At 37.1% G+C, this 17,754-nt stretch overlaps 1 protein-coding gene across 13 annotated transcripts in view; it reads left to right on the forward strand.

Annotated features, from left to right (window-relative positions):
- Fhit (fragile histidine triad diadenosine triphosphatase) overlaps positions 1–17,754 on the forward strand; it is a 1,402,288-nt gene that overhangs the window by 154,642 nt on the left and 1,229,892 nt on the right. The window lies entirely within an intron of this gene.

The raw sequence follows: 17,754 nt of genomic DNA on the forward strand, positions 1-17,754 counted from the left end.
CTCTTTTGTCAATGATGGAAATTCCTGAGAGTCTGGGAACCCCTTTAAATTCTATGTCATTTTAGGCATAGAATCTCCCTGGAAGGTGCTTCACTCCCCATGTGTACAGTTGAAATATGGTGAAAGTAAGGAGATTAGAAAACAAACCTGTAATATATGTAGGTAACCATTCCCCAAGATGATTGTAAATTGGCTAAATTGCAAACATGTACTAATAAAATAAAACTTATTTATTTATTTAATTAATTATTTATGTTTTTGAGACAAGGTCTTGCTATATAGTACAGGCTGGCTTTGAACTCACTTTTTAGCTCCGGATGACCTCAAATTCATTGTGATCCTCCTATCTTAGCCTCCTGATTGCTTGCATTATAGGCATGCACCATCACGCCTGGAGAATAAAATAAAAATTTTAAAAAGTTACCAACTTTTCAGATGCAGGAACAGAGGTTCAGAAACATTAAGTAATCTCCAAATATGAGGTAACTAAGTCACTGGGCTGGGAATGGACCCCCTAGTCTAACTGAAGAGGCTTCTTCATCATATATTTTGAGTTCCTTCTGCCAACCTTCTAAGTAGTGACTGAAAAATAGATATTTTTCTATTCATATGTCTAGGAATTGCAGGTGTGTTAGTATTCCAGGTAGGGGATAATAATGTAGCTGTAGGTCAGGGAAATGTATACTGATATCACTGGCTCTGTGAGAATCATTCCTGCTCTCATTCCTTCTTCTTTTGCTTTTGTTGCTGATATTCCCCAGAGGTCTTGAGTCTCAACACTGCCCACATACGCAGCACTTCACAGATGACAGCTCATTTCTACCTTTTCTAGCCCAGCTATACTTGCAGTTTCTGTGATGTCTTTTTGACAGGGGTCGTAGGATAGTAATAGCCTTTTGGAAGAGTATGCAGTCATTGTATTTTGTAGTTATTTCCCAGACTTCAGTTTGCTAATAATTTGTGTTAAAAGAGCAGAGAAGAACTTTGAATAGAGGATTTTATTACAATTCTGAGTAATTGTAGAATATTAGAATCTTGGCCTTGGTGAACATTTTATGTTTTATTGCAGAGTTCTTTCAGTGGCTCCTATGGAGCATTATTTCCAATGTTATTTTCCCTTACATTTTGATAACTTTTATTCCAAAAAATTTAAATACATCTTTACACTTTAGAAATCCTAAAAAGGCTTAACAGTCATCATAGAAAGCAAGAGACTCAGCTTTGATTTATCAAATTGGCTCTACAAGGTAGCATGTTGTTATTCTATTTAGAGGCCTTGAAAGCAAATTCAATGATTCAATTATATTTAATTTGTAATTAACTCCCTCCCAAGCAGTTAATAATGCATAGCTTGGATGCTACTATTGTGAATGGGCAAAGAGTAGAATAAAATGGATTCATTTAGAGTGAGCTTGTCATGGGGCCTGGGATTCTAGTGGTGCTTTTTGGGGTAACTTTTCTCCTCTAAAATAAAACTTTTTCTAGGAACCACTCCCTGATTCACAAGAGGTAGGATTTTGACATTTGAGTCTGTAATGTCTGATCTATCCCTGTCACTTGATAGAAAGGTGACTGCACTGGGACTTCACTGGTTATGCCAACCAGATTCTCTTTCTTAAGAATTTGGAACTTTTAACTGGGATCGAAGGTAGATACTGATGGTACTTTAGTCATTGAATTAACACAGTGGCATTTAAGTGGGATGTCTGTAAGCTCCTGCCTCCCAGTGTTTAGGAGCCACAAGTACTTTGATGTCTGATTTTCACTAAGCTTTTTTTTTTTTGTATTTCCTTTTATCTTTTAAAATCCTGCAGCATTCTTTAAACTTCTCTTATTTTTGTGTATATTCCCAAAGAATGTCTATTTTTTGCCATCAAATTTACCTAATATAGGAATCAAAGCAACAGAATTGCTATCAAATTTGCTAATGCAAGTAATAAAAGCTGGCATTTAGTTGGTGGAAATTAACTATAATATTTAATTTTGTGAGCGTTCGTATGTCTGTATATGTTTGATTGAATTATTTAGTATTTTACCACATGCTATAGACCTTATTATTTTTCATCATCATTATCATCATGAATAATATTGTCATCATAATAGCTCTTGTTTATGGAGAACTTTGTATTACTCAGCCATTGTATTTATATTAATCACTTTGCACACAAAATAACATTTTATTACATGATTACAACAATGTTATTAAATGTATATTATCATTATCCCTATTTTATAGTTTGGGGAACTGAAACTGAGGCATTTGCTTTATGTCATACATCTGGAAAGTGATTTAATGATGTTCTGAATCCTATTTTGTTGCACTCCAGAGAAAGATCATCCTCTTAAGCTTTGTTTTATGATATGTAAAGATTGTTCTGTTATCAGAATTTTACAGGCAGAATCCCCAGCTCCAGGGTTTCCAAAACACCATGTTCAGCCACTTGCCCCATAATTCTAGTCAAGGAGATGAGCAGTGGTGAAGGGCAGAAAAGGACCTTCAGTCAGCATATCATGCTGGGAGACACAGTGAAGAGATTCAAAATCTTTCTTTGAGGGGCTAACAGAAACCTTGGGGTATTACAAAAAGGGGGACAAAGGCAAGGGTAGAGAATTTACGCAGCTGTGAAATTTGCCTGGCTTGCAGCCTAGATAATCCTGGTCAAATTATGATCTAATGATCAGCATTTTAGGACTGGTTCTCTAAGGTTCTAGAAGAGTAGTCATTTCTGAGGACACTTCAGTTCCCATCATGAAGTGAGGTAGCTGCGGGCCTTCTAATGAGGTAATTTCTCCCACTTTGGGGGATGATTTTGTCATGGGGTGACTGGGAGGCTTTTCTTTTTCTGGAACCTAAGCTGATTACAATTTTAGGATATTGGCTTGGAGACTCCCAGGCATTGTTTCAGAGGGTCTGGAACTGGACTTGTAAAAGCTGAAAATTCTATGTGCCTGTTAATAATGAAAACTGTCCTTGTCTTAGTGTCTTCATTCTTGAAGGGGAATGAAATTTACTAGGTGAATTTAAATCTAACAAACCTTGTAATACACACACTCTCTGAGTGATAACATGTATATGTGTAGAGGTGAGCAAGGATCTGTCTCAACGTTTTGGGGTAATTAGAGAACACTTAAAATGAAGGCAGAAGCTCAATAACAATTGAGCTTCTACTAGGTGAGCCTGTAAGTCTATTATATTTCTCTTCCCAAAGATGTTATAATCTTTGGTTAATGTTTTCTTTATGTTGTATATAGCAGTGGGTTAGAGATAGCATTATTCTTTTTAAAAATTTCTTACTCTCCTTCTGTTGGATTAATTTCATTATTCTTTCTTTCTGGTAAATTATATTGTTTGTAGGGATCAGGCAGAGGAAGTATAAGATTAGATAAATTGTCTGCAGAAGGCCTTTTCAAAGAGATTACATTGTAACTGAGACAAAATTGCAAAATGGTAGCTAGCAAGCAAAGATCAGAGACAGGGTGCTCCAAGGAGAAGGATGAACAAATGTAGAAGGAAAGAAAGAAAGAGATGTCCTGAATGGAAATGAACTTGATGGGATTAGAAGAGTAGGAAGCAGAGACACCTGGCTTTAGAAGAATGAACAAAGGAGTAAATTGGGGGAGGGAAAGGCTAGACCCAGGTTACTCAGGAAATTATAGGCCATGAACGGCAATATGGAGCTTGTTATAAACAGCAGGTTGGCCATTAACAAATTCAAAGAAGAGAAACAGTATAATTTTTGCTATAAAAGATAAATTATTGCATAAGTAATGATAAAGTAATCAGCAATCCTCCAACAGCATAACTAGAAAAGCTAGGTGGAGGGGGAAAGAAGACATTTCTCTGAACACTGAGAACTACCAAGGTATTCAGGACTTGAGCAGACAGCATATTGGACAAAGTGGCTGGAGTTCAAGTGACTTCAACATTCTCATTCTTTTTCTCTTTGAAGCGTATGCTGATTTTTAAGTGATAAAACCTTATATCAGTTGGAGAAATAGCTCCAGTTACTGGAGAAACAGCTTTAATACAAGATATACGAATATATAAGACTTTATACGATTGGCTTACCATGGCTGCTACAGAAGCCGGTATGGAAGAATGTGGAAAGTCTGTCTGCTTCCTGGACAGCCAAAAGATCCAGTCGAAGGCTCACTCTAGTGTTTTGTGTAGATCTGATCAGGAGGCTGAAGAGTCTGCATTGGAGGGGTGATGTTCAGATGTTGTCCAAGGTGAAGGCAAAGCCTGCCTTTGAAGAAACATAAAGAATCCTTATTTCCCTTTTATGGCATTCTGGTGATAATCTTCTGGTGATAATTCACCGGAGGGTGGATCTTCCACACTCAGAACCATGCCAAATTAGTTGGGCTTTTCTTACTCAAGTTGACACAATCGACCAGCCATCACACACCCCAAAAGACTACAAAAAGGCAAATAGAATAAAAGACTACAAAAAGGCAATAATAGCTTGCCAGGTGAGTGGTGCATCCCAGAATTTGGGAGGCTGATGTGGGAGAATTGCCACGAGTTTTAGGCCAGCCTGCACTACATAGAGAGTTCCAGGTCAGTCTGAGATACGTAGCAAACAAAACAAACAAACAAAAGTAGCAACAGCTAAAGATGTGGGGAAGTTGAATAGAAATATTGGCAATCTCAAGAATGCAAAAACCCAAAACAAAGCAAGAACAGAGCAAGTAATACCTAAAAATAATGCATGTCATTACCAAGTTGACATGAAAGGCTGGGTAAGGCTCAATAATCAAATCATATAACAGTAGACAAAATTTTATTTCAAAAATAAAAAAAAATTTTGATAAAATTCAGCTTCAAATTTGGATTTGGATTTAAAATGCTGACAAATTAACTAAACATCCCTAATGAAGTATATTCACTTAGAAATAAAACTGTGACAAACATACTAATATAAAGTATTGTGAGCCTTACCTGAGATTATATATGAGAAGAAAGAACTGCTCTCACCACTGCTGTTCAGCATTGGTCTGAAAGTTTTACTAGTTCGGAGAGGACAGGAGAAGAAAAAAGATACAAAGATGGAAAGAAGGATATAAAATTGTATTATTTGCAAAAGATGTAATTATGACAACATAAAAAATGAATTTAGCAAACTTCCTAGACACAAAGTATAATAATTTTAACTGTATTATATACTGGCAGCAAAAATATTATAAGATGAATATTAGAAAGGTAATTTGAATGAATCCAGTAACACATAAAAAGGATTATAAACTATAACTAAATTGTATTTCCAAACAATTTGAAGAGAAACAATTGGATATCTTTATTCAAAGAATACCCTATGTGATATATAAAATTAATGTGGAAAGAATTATAGGCCAAAATATAAGCACTAAAATTATAAAACTTCTGGATGAAGAAAAATACAATAAAATTTTAATAACTTTATATTCATCAGAATTTCTTAGATATTATACCTAAATCAAGAATAAATAAGTTGGCTGGGAATTCAGCTGAGTGGCATAAGTGCCTGCCTGGCAAGGATGAGGTCCTGAGTTTGATCTCTGGTACAAAAAAAAAAAAAAAAGAAAAAGAATAAGTTGATCTGTATAAAATTTGAAAACTTGAATTCTTTAAAAGACACTGTTAAGAATTAAAAGTCAAGCCACAGAAAAAGATAAATATTTGTAAATATTTTCTGATAAACTATTTGTATCCAGAAAATATAAAGAACTCTTATAATAAAGCAATAATAAGAAAATAAACGAATACTTGTATAGTAATGCAAATAATTGCAAGAGAACATGGATGGTTATTGTCACTAGTGAAATTCAAATTTTAAGGAGTGAAACAATGTGAAATATTATTTTAAACCACAATGAAGTAACAATCCATACGCTCTAGGATGGCTAAAATAAAAAAAAAGAGAGATAATAAGAAGTGCTGATTAAAATGTGAAGAAACCAGAACCTTATATATTGCTGGTGGAAATGTAAATGTTGCAGCTACTTTAGACAGCAAATTGGCATTTTTTGAAAAGTATTTATCATATTATCCAGCAGTTCCACTTCTAGATATTGAAATTAAAATCCTTAGAGTGTTGTTTTTGATGACCCTAAGGTAGAAGCAATCTAAATACAACTGTAAATGATTAAGCAATAATTGGCTGTATTTAGGCAAAGGAGTTCTATTCAGTATTTTAAAGGGATAAACTACAAATGAGTGACAGATGAGTATGCAGTTTAGAAACATTCTGCTAAATGAATGAATTCTGATATAAGACTGTACTTTATGATCTAATTTTTATGAAACTTCTATAAAAGGTAAAAATGCAGAGATACAAACAGGTCAATTGTTACCTGATGTGGGGATGGCACTTAGTTGCAAAGAATGTGAAGTAGCATTTTAGGTTGATAGACATGTATTAAAACGACATTATAATGGCGGTTTCACAACAGTTTAAATTTAATTAAACTTACCAACCTAAACGTAAGTGGGTGAATTTCTTAGTATACAAATTTTTCTTTAGTAGGTCTAACATCTTACCATTTAAAGTAGTTTAAAATATTAGAAACCTAGGAATACAGCTAACAAAAGATGCAGTAGGCTTCCGGGAGAACATGGTGGACAGATAGCAGCAGCTACGGAGGCTCTCTGAAACAACCTCCTTAGAATTCAAGAATGGTGCGGAGTAAGGAATCATAAGCAAGTGGAGATATGCCCTGCTGACTCAAGAACGAACTGGGCTGAGAGAAACCAACTGGGAATGCAATCCTGGTGCGATAACAGGAACAGATAAAGCCTCAGCGTGAAAGCTGGAGCCCATGCCATTGGAAGCCGCGATTTGGGTTTCCCGCCGTGCAGCAGCTGCGTCTACATCAGCTTGGCAGGGAGAAAGACGTGAGGAAGCTCTGAGAACTGGAATCGGTGAAGGGAGTTGAAAACAGGATGGGCAGGGAGCCGTGCACCCACCTCTGGTGAGTGAGGGAAAACTGGGACTCTCCCACGGTCCAGGAGACTCCAACAGAGGACATTCTGGGACTGGGCAGACGTGTGGGAGCGGGGCGCTGCAGCGACTTCAGCCACATATCCCCCTCTCAAGCGGGATTGGTGAGAAGTGCCTAGCCTACGTGACGCTGCTGGCAGAGACCCAGTAGGCTAACACAACCCAGATCCCAGAGCCTGAGGGTGGCCTGGAGGGGCGAGCCCCGCGTAGGCTGCCTGGTCCATAACTCCCTGGTGCGCTGCGGTGGGCGGTAACATCTAGCCGGTGCAATTCGATCAGGCTGTGGCTGACAGGGAGGGAAGCTGGGCCTTCTATATAAGCTTGCATATATAAGGAACAAAGAATATGGGAAGAGGCAGCAACAAGAAAGGCTCCTCGGCCTCCAATCCTGAGAAACAGGCAATAGCAGACACCGCACCAATAGACATAAAGCGCCATCTAGAGAGCCTCATAGATCAGTTCAGGAATGAAGTTATTAATGACCTGAAGCTAGAAATGAGCAGAATAGTTAGAGAAATGCTAAGCACCACCCAAGAAAAAACAGATGGTGGAATGGAAGAACAGAAAAAGAGGGGAGAATTGTTTGATGGAGAAAATAGAGAAAGCATAGAATACGTGAAGCAGGTTCAAAGAGACTACCAGGAAACTAAAAACTCTATCAAAAACTGGCATAACAGCTTGAAAGAAACTAAGGACAGACTATCTGAACTGGAGGGCAGATTTGTAATATGGGAGAATGAAATGAAAAACTTCTTAAAAGTAACAAAGAAACAAACAGCAATAATACAAAGACTAGAAGATGATAAGAGGATCCATAACTTAAGAATTAAGAACATAAAAGAAGAAGTAGGGACACAAACAAATGAGCTACAAAAGCTACTCACAGAAATAATCCAGGAGAATTTTCCTAATTTAGCAAAAGGTAAAGATACTCAGATGTATGAGGCATACAGGACCCCAGCCACCTACAACCCAAACAGAGCAACACCCAGGCATATAATAATCAAAATTCCAGGAATTCAATACAAGAACAGAATATTAAAAGCTGTCAGAGACAAGAAACAGACCACTTACAAGGGAACACCCATCAGAATTACAGCAGATTTCTTTGCACAAACCATCAAATCACAAAGACAGTGGGGGGAAATAATTCAAGCTTTGAAAGATAATAATCTCCAGCCAAGATTGATATATCCTGCACAACTATCCCTGGAAATTGACGGAAAAACAAGGTGCTTCCAGGATAAAGAGGAACTAGGGGAATTTGCAACCACCAATTCAACTCTACAGAGAATACTGCAGGATATTCTAAAAAAGAAAAATACAAAGAATCCAGAAATAGTGGCAGAGAAGCCACAATGAATGGAGCAGAAAACAAAATGAAGAAGACAAACTGACAACTAATGACAGAAAAAGAGCTCAACAGAAAAGAGGCAGAGAAGATTGGATGATAGGAACAGCTATTTTGGAGAAAATGACATCTTAATAGGTAATACTGATTTAGTATCATCTTGTTTTGAAGTTTCATCAAGCTTTTGTTCTTCTGTCTCCATTGGTCTAAACAGGTTGTATGTTATTGGATTTTATTATGTACGATAGTATAAGCAAAAACTTTTAAAGACAAGGTGATTATACAGAAACCATTGTTCATTTTCTGTTAGTTGATTCTAAATACCCTGTAATGCTGTCATACTCTTAAATGGTTTTACATTGTTTTGATATATTTGATGCTACAGTATACGAAGTTATACTCAAAGATTTCAAGGAAAGAGACAATATGGTAACTACTTTTATGTCAGGATTATCTTGTGGTGAAACACATTTTGCTCAAATGGTTATGTTTTGATTTGCGCTGTTTTGCTGTTATGCCCTCTTTTATCTCAATCTCCACTTCATTATTTACTTTTTTATTTTTATCCTTTTAATTAAAGGAAAAATAAATAAAAATAGCAGGATATATTATAGTAACCCACTTTGACTTTCCATTATCTTGATTTAAAGTCCTGTATTACTCTCACCATCTTGTTTTTGACTGATGTCCCCCTATTCTGTTTGGCTTGATAGTACCAGGTTCGAAAGTTTAGGCAACAGCTGTGAAGATAGTGAGATTCATTATGACACCCATTCTCGATGACTTTTATCTACTTTTGAAGACCTATAATGTCTCCAATGTTTTGGTTTTGTCAGTTTTGTTCTTTACTGTTTTGTTCAATTTTATTGTGACTGATGATATAGGCAATTCTATTAGAGATAGCGGGAGGCATTATGGTACCCATTATTGATCACCTTGTATTATGCTTTTACATTATCTATTATGTCCACCCTTTTGATTTGATTGACTCTGTTCTGTTATGTCTCATTTGGTTCTACTCCCTTCCAAAAAAGTAATAAGAACTGGGGGAGCAACAAAAGCCAAAATGTGTAATTGTCATTGTACAAAAGAGAGGAAAAGAAAGTGCTCTAAACGATATAACTGCATGTATATTGAAGTGTATAAGATAGAAAATGATATCACTGAGTTTTATTGGATCATTGAACGGAACTGTTTGCAGTCTCACTGTTGGAATGTCCACTTTACAAGCTTTAATTTTGTGACTTGAACAATTATTTCTAGGATGACAATATGTAATCCATTAACTAGTGATTTCCTACTGTTTATTTTTTTCTGTAAATCTGTATAACTTGTACCCTTTCTCTGCTTTTTTTTCTCCTTAAATAAAATTTAAAAAAAAGATGCAGTAGACCTTTTCAGATAAAGGTAGAGAATATTAATGCAAGAAATTAAGGATGACCTAAATGAAGAGATGGTCAATATAGTCATAGACTGAATTACTCAATATGAGTCCCAGTTTTCTCTAGTTTTATATCTAAATTCAGTGCTAGACTGGCAAGGGCTAGAATAGGCAAGTAATTCTGGAGGAGCACAGTACAAAGTTGGAAGAATAACACAACCAGATAGCAGTAATTAGAACTTAATAATTAGAATAGCAAGATATTACTCATGGGTAAACAAAAATAGACTAATGGAACATAATAGAAAAAAACAGAAATATAGGTACTCATACAGGCTCACTTGATATTTGAGAAAGAGATACTGCAGAGCAGCAAGGAGAAGGTGATCTTTTTATCATCTGATGATGACTCAATTGATTATCTAAGTGGGGGAAATGAACCTAGACTGCTTTCTCACATAACATACAAATGTAAATTCTAGTTAGAATGTGGATCTGAGTGTGAGAGGTAAAATAATAAAACATCTAGAAGATTGCATAGATTACTTTATGATTTGAGGGTAACCAAATATTTCTAAAGAACACCAAAAACACTAACCAATTATAGCATCATATATAATACCCTGGAAGTGGAAACAACCCTAATGTCATGATTTATGTCTGTGGCCCCCAGGCCTCATGAGTTTGCATTGTGCATTTGTGATGGTTTATTGTCTAGTGATTGGATTGATGGTGTCAGTGCTACACCCACATAGGGGTGGAGCCAGGATGTGATGTAATGGCAGGAAGAAGGCGTGTTTTGCTCTTTGCTGGTTCCTGCTTGCTGTTTGCAGCTGCCATAAACTGTGGCCCAGCCATGCCCGCCTGCCTTGGAGCCAACTGAGTGTGGACTGAAGCCTCCAAAAAAACCTGTAAGAAATAAACCTTTCCTTTCCCAACTTGGGTTTCAGGTATTTTGTTTCAGCAAGGAGTAAAAAGTAACTAAGACAGAATTTGGTACCGAGAGTGGGGTTGTTTGCTGTGACTATACCTGACCATGTTTTTTGAGAGGCTTTGGAAATGGCTTGTGGGCAGACTTTGGAAAGGATATGTCTCTTGGATGTATAGAGCTGGAGCAGCTTAGGCTGTTTTGTAGAGGAGATTCTGGTAAGAGCTCAGGAGATGAGAAGGCTGATAGAAAGCCTCATGGTAAAGACCAGGCTTGGGACGTTTCTGCTGGGAAGAAGGACTGCATTGGTTGTTGGACTCCCCATGATTTGTGTTATGGCTTGGCAGAAAGTTTGTCTGCATTTTGTTCATGCCCAGAGACTTTGCCTGAGACTGAGACAAAGGGCAATGGACTGATTAATCTTGAAAAAGAAATTAAAAAGCAATCAAACATTGAGGCTGTGGCATGGCTATTGTTGGGGGCTTTTAGCCAGCTTTATGTTGCAAATCAAGAGCAAAGAGCCCAGCAGGATAATTTGCAATACTGTGAGTTTAACCAGAAGGAAAATGCCAGGAAAGTTGTGGATTGTAAAGAGAGATTTGAGATTTTGATTGCTAAAGAGAAACAGAGATAAGAAAGATGGCCCCGGGGCATCCCAGGAAGCCGGTCCCCACCCTTTGCAGCCTCACTGCAAAGGTAAAACAATTTGCTCAGAGGAGAAAGCTGCAGAGCACCAGGTTCCAGAATGGCAACAGAGGCCACATAAAGTTCCAGAATGGCGGCAACATAGAGAAGCTTTTCCTCATAATCAGGTAAACAGAGTCCTGCGATCCAGGCAACTGACCCCTACAGCTAAGAGAGAGAAAAGCCTGGCTACTGCTCCAGCTTGCAGCAAAAATTGGCGGCATCCACAAGGTGCTGATTTTAGGTGCAAGGAAAATGCACAAATTCTGAGGATAAGACAGCTTCCACCTCGACTGCAAAGGGCCTGGCTGGCTAAACAGTGTGCCCCTAAGAGGGCAATTTGTAAAGATGTAAGGGTAAGCCAAAGGTGCAGTGGAGAACCCAGAAGTTTGAAAAAGCGAGAAATGTGGATGATCCATGGAAAGCTGCAAAAAGTGAGCAGAGAGGATTTAAGAAAAAAGCTGTGGGAGCTGAAATCCCTGGAAGTGCCATTGGGTTGGAATCACCCAATCCTTTTGGAGCTTGCAACCAGTTTGTTTCAGATGCTGAGCATGGAACTCTAGGACTTAATGTTTGCCCAGTTGGATATTGGACTTGCTTTGTTTCCAATGCTTTATATTCCCCTGCTTGTAACTTTTGGAATGGTAATGTTTGTCTTGTGCCTTTGCATTTCAGAAATGATTAATTTTGTTTCATTTGTACAGGGGGTTATAGTTAAGTTTGCCATAGATCTTGGAGGAGACTTGGGACTTGGACTGTTCAGCAATGCTGAAACTTAGTACTTTGGCAACTCTTGAAGGTGGACTAAATGTCTTTTGTATAAAGAGTGTACATGAGTCCTGGGGGCCAGCGGTGGAATGTCATGGTTTATGTCTGTGGCCCCCAGGCCTCATAAGTTTGCGTTGTGCATTTGTGATGGTTTATTGTCTAGTGCTTGGATTGATGGTGTCAGTGCTATGCCCACATAGGGGTGGAACCAGGATGTGATGTAATGGCAGGAAGAAGCTGGTTCCTACTTGCTGTTTGCAGCCACCATGAACTTACCTGCCTTGGCAACAACTGAGTGTGGACTGTAATCTCCAAAAAACTGTAATAAATAAACCTTTCCTTTCCCAACTTGGGCTTCAGGTATTTTGTCTCAGCAACGAGTAGAAAGTAACTAAGACACCTAATATCTGTTTACTGATAAAAGAATACATAAATATTAGACAAGAAAAAGAAATGAAATGCTGTTTCATTCTACATGAATGAACTTGAAAACATTATGCTACATAATAGAAGCCAGTCACAAAAGACCACATAAGATGCCAGTGATAAGAAATGCCCAGAATAAGCAAATAAATAAAACACAAATTAGATTAGTGATAGCTTTGGGCTTATTGCAGGTAAGGGTATTCAGAGGAATGAAAGGTAGTAGCTAATTTGTATGAGGTTTCTTTTTGATGTGACTAAAATATTTTAAAATTGCATCGTAGTACAGCATTTAACAATAAAATTAGAGAATTTAGGTAGCTCTTACAGTTAAACATTAAACATTAAAATTAGAGAAGAATTTAGGTAGCTCTTGCAGTTATGCAGGTGGATGATCATATAGTATTCAGCATGGCTGTGTGTTAGCAAGAGACAGACAAGATTTTGGGATATTTAGGACTGCATGAATCAGTGACTGGGTCAATATGAAAGTGTTACAAGTTAAATCATGTACACTGAAAAGGTCTTTGAAATTCTAACCCTTATTGCCTCAGAGTGTGACTATATTTGTAAATACGATCACTGCAGGTATTATTAATCAATATGAAGTAGGATAGAGCCTTAATTCAATGTGACTTATTAGAATAGGAGAAAAGATGGAGAGACACAGAAGATGAGATTGTCACATTACCATGACCACAGAGGTAAAGATTAGAAGGACACAGGGTCAGAGAACACCAAAGATTGACTGACCATCACCACCAAAAAGTAGGAAGAGGCTAAAAAATGCACTGAATTGATTACATTAAATCATCAAACCAGAATTTGAAATTTTAGCTAGGTCTAGATGATGATGCTTTTAGAGCATAAAGCATCAAGTATTGGATATTTTAAAGGAAGTCTTTTGTTCGTCATTTTGCTTTCAGCCAAGATTTCTGCTAAATGTCCTTGAGGAGTTAGGAAGACATCTTAAAGCCTTTCAGAGAAGGGCTCACAACCTCCCTTATTTGGAAGTATGGCAGCAGGAGGGGCAGATTGGTGTGAGTAGTTGACATGTCCCTTCTTGTTTTTTACAACTTGTAGAGCACAGCTGGAAGTGGCACCCCAGAGACTCAGCCTCTCCATTTTATTATACTTCGGGAAATCTGGACAGGGAAGCAGGATTCCTGCAAATTAGCTACATTTCCCTTTCTCCTTCTCAGTTTCCAGCACTAGGAGATTTGCTAAGGCCTATATTCTTTTAATCTTTTCTGGGCAGTGGGGGATAGATCTTTGTCAGAAGCTTCTCTCCAGGCCACCTTGAAATGAAGAGGGAGGCTTGTAGGCTGGAAGGCAGCAATGTTCTACTACGTTTGGTTCTCTGCCTTATCCTCCTTTTGCAGTGGCACTGTGACAAGGCAAGCCTTCTCTGAATTGTCTGCAGATCTCATTCAGGGGACACATATGAACCAGAATAACTTTCTCATTGCTTTTCTTTCTGCTGGACAGCCAGGAATGTTTCTCTATTGGTGAGAAATGTTTCACTAGTCCACCACAATGAGAGGTGGTGGAACTCTTTCTTGACTCCAGAAGAAAACTAATGGAGTCTAATCAAGCACTTTAAATATTCAGTATGATCAGAGGAGGAAAATATGGATGTATTTTATAACTCCCACTGATATTAAATTCTAGCTGTAGTTAGTCCTAGACATAAATTCCAGAAAATTGAATGTAAATGTACGTGTTAATATACTATAATATTGAACATTGGTCTCTGAGTAATTTTTCTTTTCTTAGTACTATTTATTAAAATAGTAATTGGCTTTTCCATTTTTTAAAACTTGTTTTTTCCCCTCAGTTCTATTTCATCTCTGCATTTTGATTCATGCATTTCAGTAATATTTTCCTGAAGGTTTTGAATCACATTATGCTCTAATAATTCTAAGGGCAAGGAGGAAGAAAGGCAGACGTATTACTAGAAAAGCTGTATTAAGGTGGAGTGCTCCCAAGAAGCAGAATGACAAATTGAATGGTTTCCTCCTAAGGATTTGATTATATTATTTATGGTTCCATCAGAACATCATATGTCTTACTCTATAATTAAATGTTTTGATAAAATCCTAACTAACTAGTGCAAGTCAAAATAAGGTTTTACTAAGGGACTTTAACATTTACAAATCAGCTATATAGATTAGTTGTTATATGAAAGGTTTGTACATTCTTCTAAGTGATTGTTTGATTTTTTACTACCATAGGTTTGTTTAAGAAGAAAATACAAAACATACATTAAGAGTTTATTAATTTTAATTAACAAATTTGGACATATTACATCCTTATGATTTTTTTTGAGGAAAAATAGTAAGAATATTTTGTATATTTAAACTTGGTTTTTTGGAAGATTGTATAATTTTGTTTATGTTAGTATGATATGATGCATTCTCGAAGGGCAGGTGTATAAACTTCATTTTGTCATTTGTTAAGTTACTTTTTTGTTGTTTTTAGGGCTCACCTAAATACAAATTGAGCACAAAGTGATTTTGGTATATGCAGGTTGAATACATGTGTACACTTATGTAATAATGCATGTTTCACATCTTCAAATTGATTAGATAGGCACTGGAGATTTAGAAACTATATAATTTTAATAAAATAGAGGGGATTTACAGACTTTATAATCTTTCTCTCTTTCACAGATCTTTTCTTTTCTTTTCTCCTCTCTTCTCTTTTCCTTTCCTCCCCTCCCCTCCCCTCCCCTCTCCTCCCCTTTCCTTCCCTTTCCCTTTCCTTTCCTTTCTTTTCTTTTCTTTCTTTCTGGTAGTACTGGAGATCAAGCGCAGGGCCTGACAAATGCTAGGCAAACACTGTCACTGAGCTGCATCCCAGCCCTAGATAGAGTTCTTTGCTGAATTTATTTCTCTCCTGCTACTTTATATTCTGTATGGCAAGGAAGCAAGATCCAAACTTAATATCTGTTTACAAAGAGCCAGAAACTTATAGTTTCTCAATATGAAGTTGATTGGGTAGTTTGGATTTATGGCTTTGGCCAGCACAATAGGCTATGTATTTATGCTATTATTTATTTAGTAAGGCTCCTGTATATCCCTGAAGCAGTATATTACTTAAGATCAAAATGGTTAGAGGCTTAGCCACCAACCTCGATTGAAATCTAGCTGCATCATTTACTAGCTTTTGTGTATGCAAGCAGGTTTCAATACACTGGGTTCCTTAGTTTCATTATATGTAAGAAAGAGAGAATTATGATCTGTTAAAGAATTTTGGGGAGAATTTAGTGTACTTAACATGTTAAGAATTATGTCCAGCACATAGTGAGAACTTCATGTTAAAAAATTACCAGATTAAATAATAATCAACTTTTTCTCTTTACTTGGTAGGTAGTGTAAGGAATGACACGAAGCAGAGACCACTCAACAGACTTGTGCGAGCGCAACATGACATATGGCCTAATAGCTGTGTGCAGACAAACAGAAGGAGATAAGGCTGTCTATAGGGAACTGAGAAAAGTGGGCTTTTAAAAATAGGGCATAAAAAAAGGCAAAAGACATCCGGCAGGAAGATCTTAGTAAATATCAGTGATCAAAGGTCTTTGGATGTTTTGTGCCTCAGTGGGCAAAGTGCTTAAGGCATCTGGTGTGAATATTTGGGTGTCATCAGATGTCCTGGTATTTGGATGAGTCCATGCTTCATCTTACCTCTTTTATGACATCCTGTGTTTGTCAAGGGCAGCCCTGGTGGTGAGCTGAGAGCGATGCTTCTGCTGGCAGACAGGTAGGGTACTGGGAGTGTTATGTCCAAATAATCTGATAGGTAGTGTCCATGTTGACATTCACATTTTAGCAAAAAGATATGGAAGAAATTAAAGATCATATGTAAATGTTACGATTTTTAAAAAATACAGATTTATAGCTTGATTATTTTAGAAATGAACAGATTACAGATCTTTTTCCAGTTATAGCTATAGCACTTTGCACTGCCTTGAGTCAATTATGAATATTGTTGCAACTGTATAAAAAGCTGTTGATATTATTTTCAACCATTATGAACATCATTACTTAGTTTAAAGTCAAGTATTATGGAGTGTATAACTCAGCTTCAAGGGTTATTTAATGAAAATACTATTGGAAAATACTATTAGTAACAACTAGGAAATTATCAGTCTTTAAGATGACTATCCCATGATGCTATCCTGATTTCTGAATGGCATATGAAAACCAGGAATGCAGCAGGATAGGATGTTAGAAGTTGGTTATTTTATAGAAACAACCAATATCATTTTCCTGTATGGTATTCTTTACTCATTCTTTATAGAAGTCATAGGGAGACTGGATCTTACCCTTTTTTGTAGTGAGATAAAAGGAACCTATAATCTTTCAATGGAAAAATGTACCACAGGGTATGAACAAATAATATCCTATCTATTGTTTATCCCACTGAGATTTTCTGCCTCTCTAGTTAGAGCGATGGGTGAATAAAAATTAATTAGAAGCTGGAATCTGATTTTAAGATGGGATGTCAGACACATATATCAAGTTGTTAGGTTAGCTGTAAAGCATAACCTGGGATTTATATATTTAGAAGTCATAATAAATCTGTCTGTCATGAAAATCAGATTACTCAGTGTTGCATGCTAATGGCTATAGTCTCATGGAATTGTGGGCTCCTCAACAATTGCCCACTAGCTCTGCTATTTTCTTTCTTTCTGCCTGCCTTAACCAACTAGTGGTTCCCTCTCCCCACTTAGCAAAGTGCCTACTTCAATAAATGCTTCTGGACCTTTAGAAAGAGGGGATGTTTCCCTCTAGAATTTAGCAGTGACTTCCTAGGGTTCTCTTTGACTCTGTTTTTTCAACAGTAATCAGCCAGTGCATCAATCATTTTATTCCCTAACCTAATAATTATTTCTGTGGTATTTATTGAATACTTGCTATGTGCCAGGCTGTTTACAGAGCCATGGGAACCTAACAAAACTACTGCCTTCTCTTGTGGAGGGCAGTAATGTGGAAGAAAGATAAGAAACCTTATCAGCTCTTTGTGAGATGGATGTAGGGAAGGATTTCAGGAATCTGGACTTGTGGGCATTTGGAAAGACTTCCAAGGGGCTGTACATTTTGAGCTGAGTGGTGTGAGCTAGGCTGTTGTTAGAGATGAGAACTGATGAGTAGTCTTCCCAGCTAAAGGGATAGCCTCTTAACCTGTAAAGGTTAAGAGGTGAAAGAATAAGGTCCATTGTAGAGTTATGATG

This window comes from Cavia porcellus, unplaced genomic scaffold (genome assembly GCF_034190915.1).
Source record: "Cavia porcellus strain 051 isolate PalLab524CR breed Dunkin Hartley unplaced genomic scaffold, mCavPor4.1 scaffold_10, whole genome shotgun sequence".
Lineage (NCBI taxonomy): Eukaryota > Metazoa > Chordata > Mammalia > Rodentia > Caviidae > Cavia > Cavia porcellus.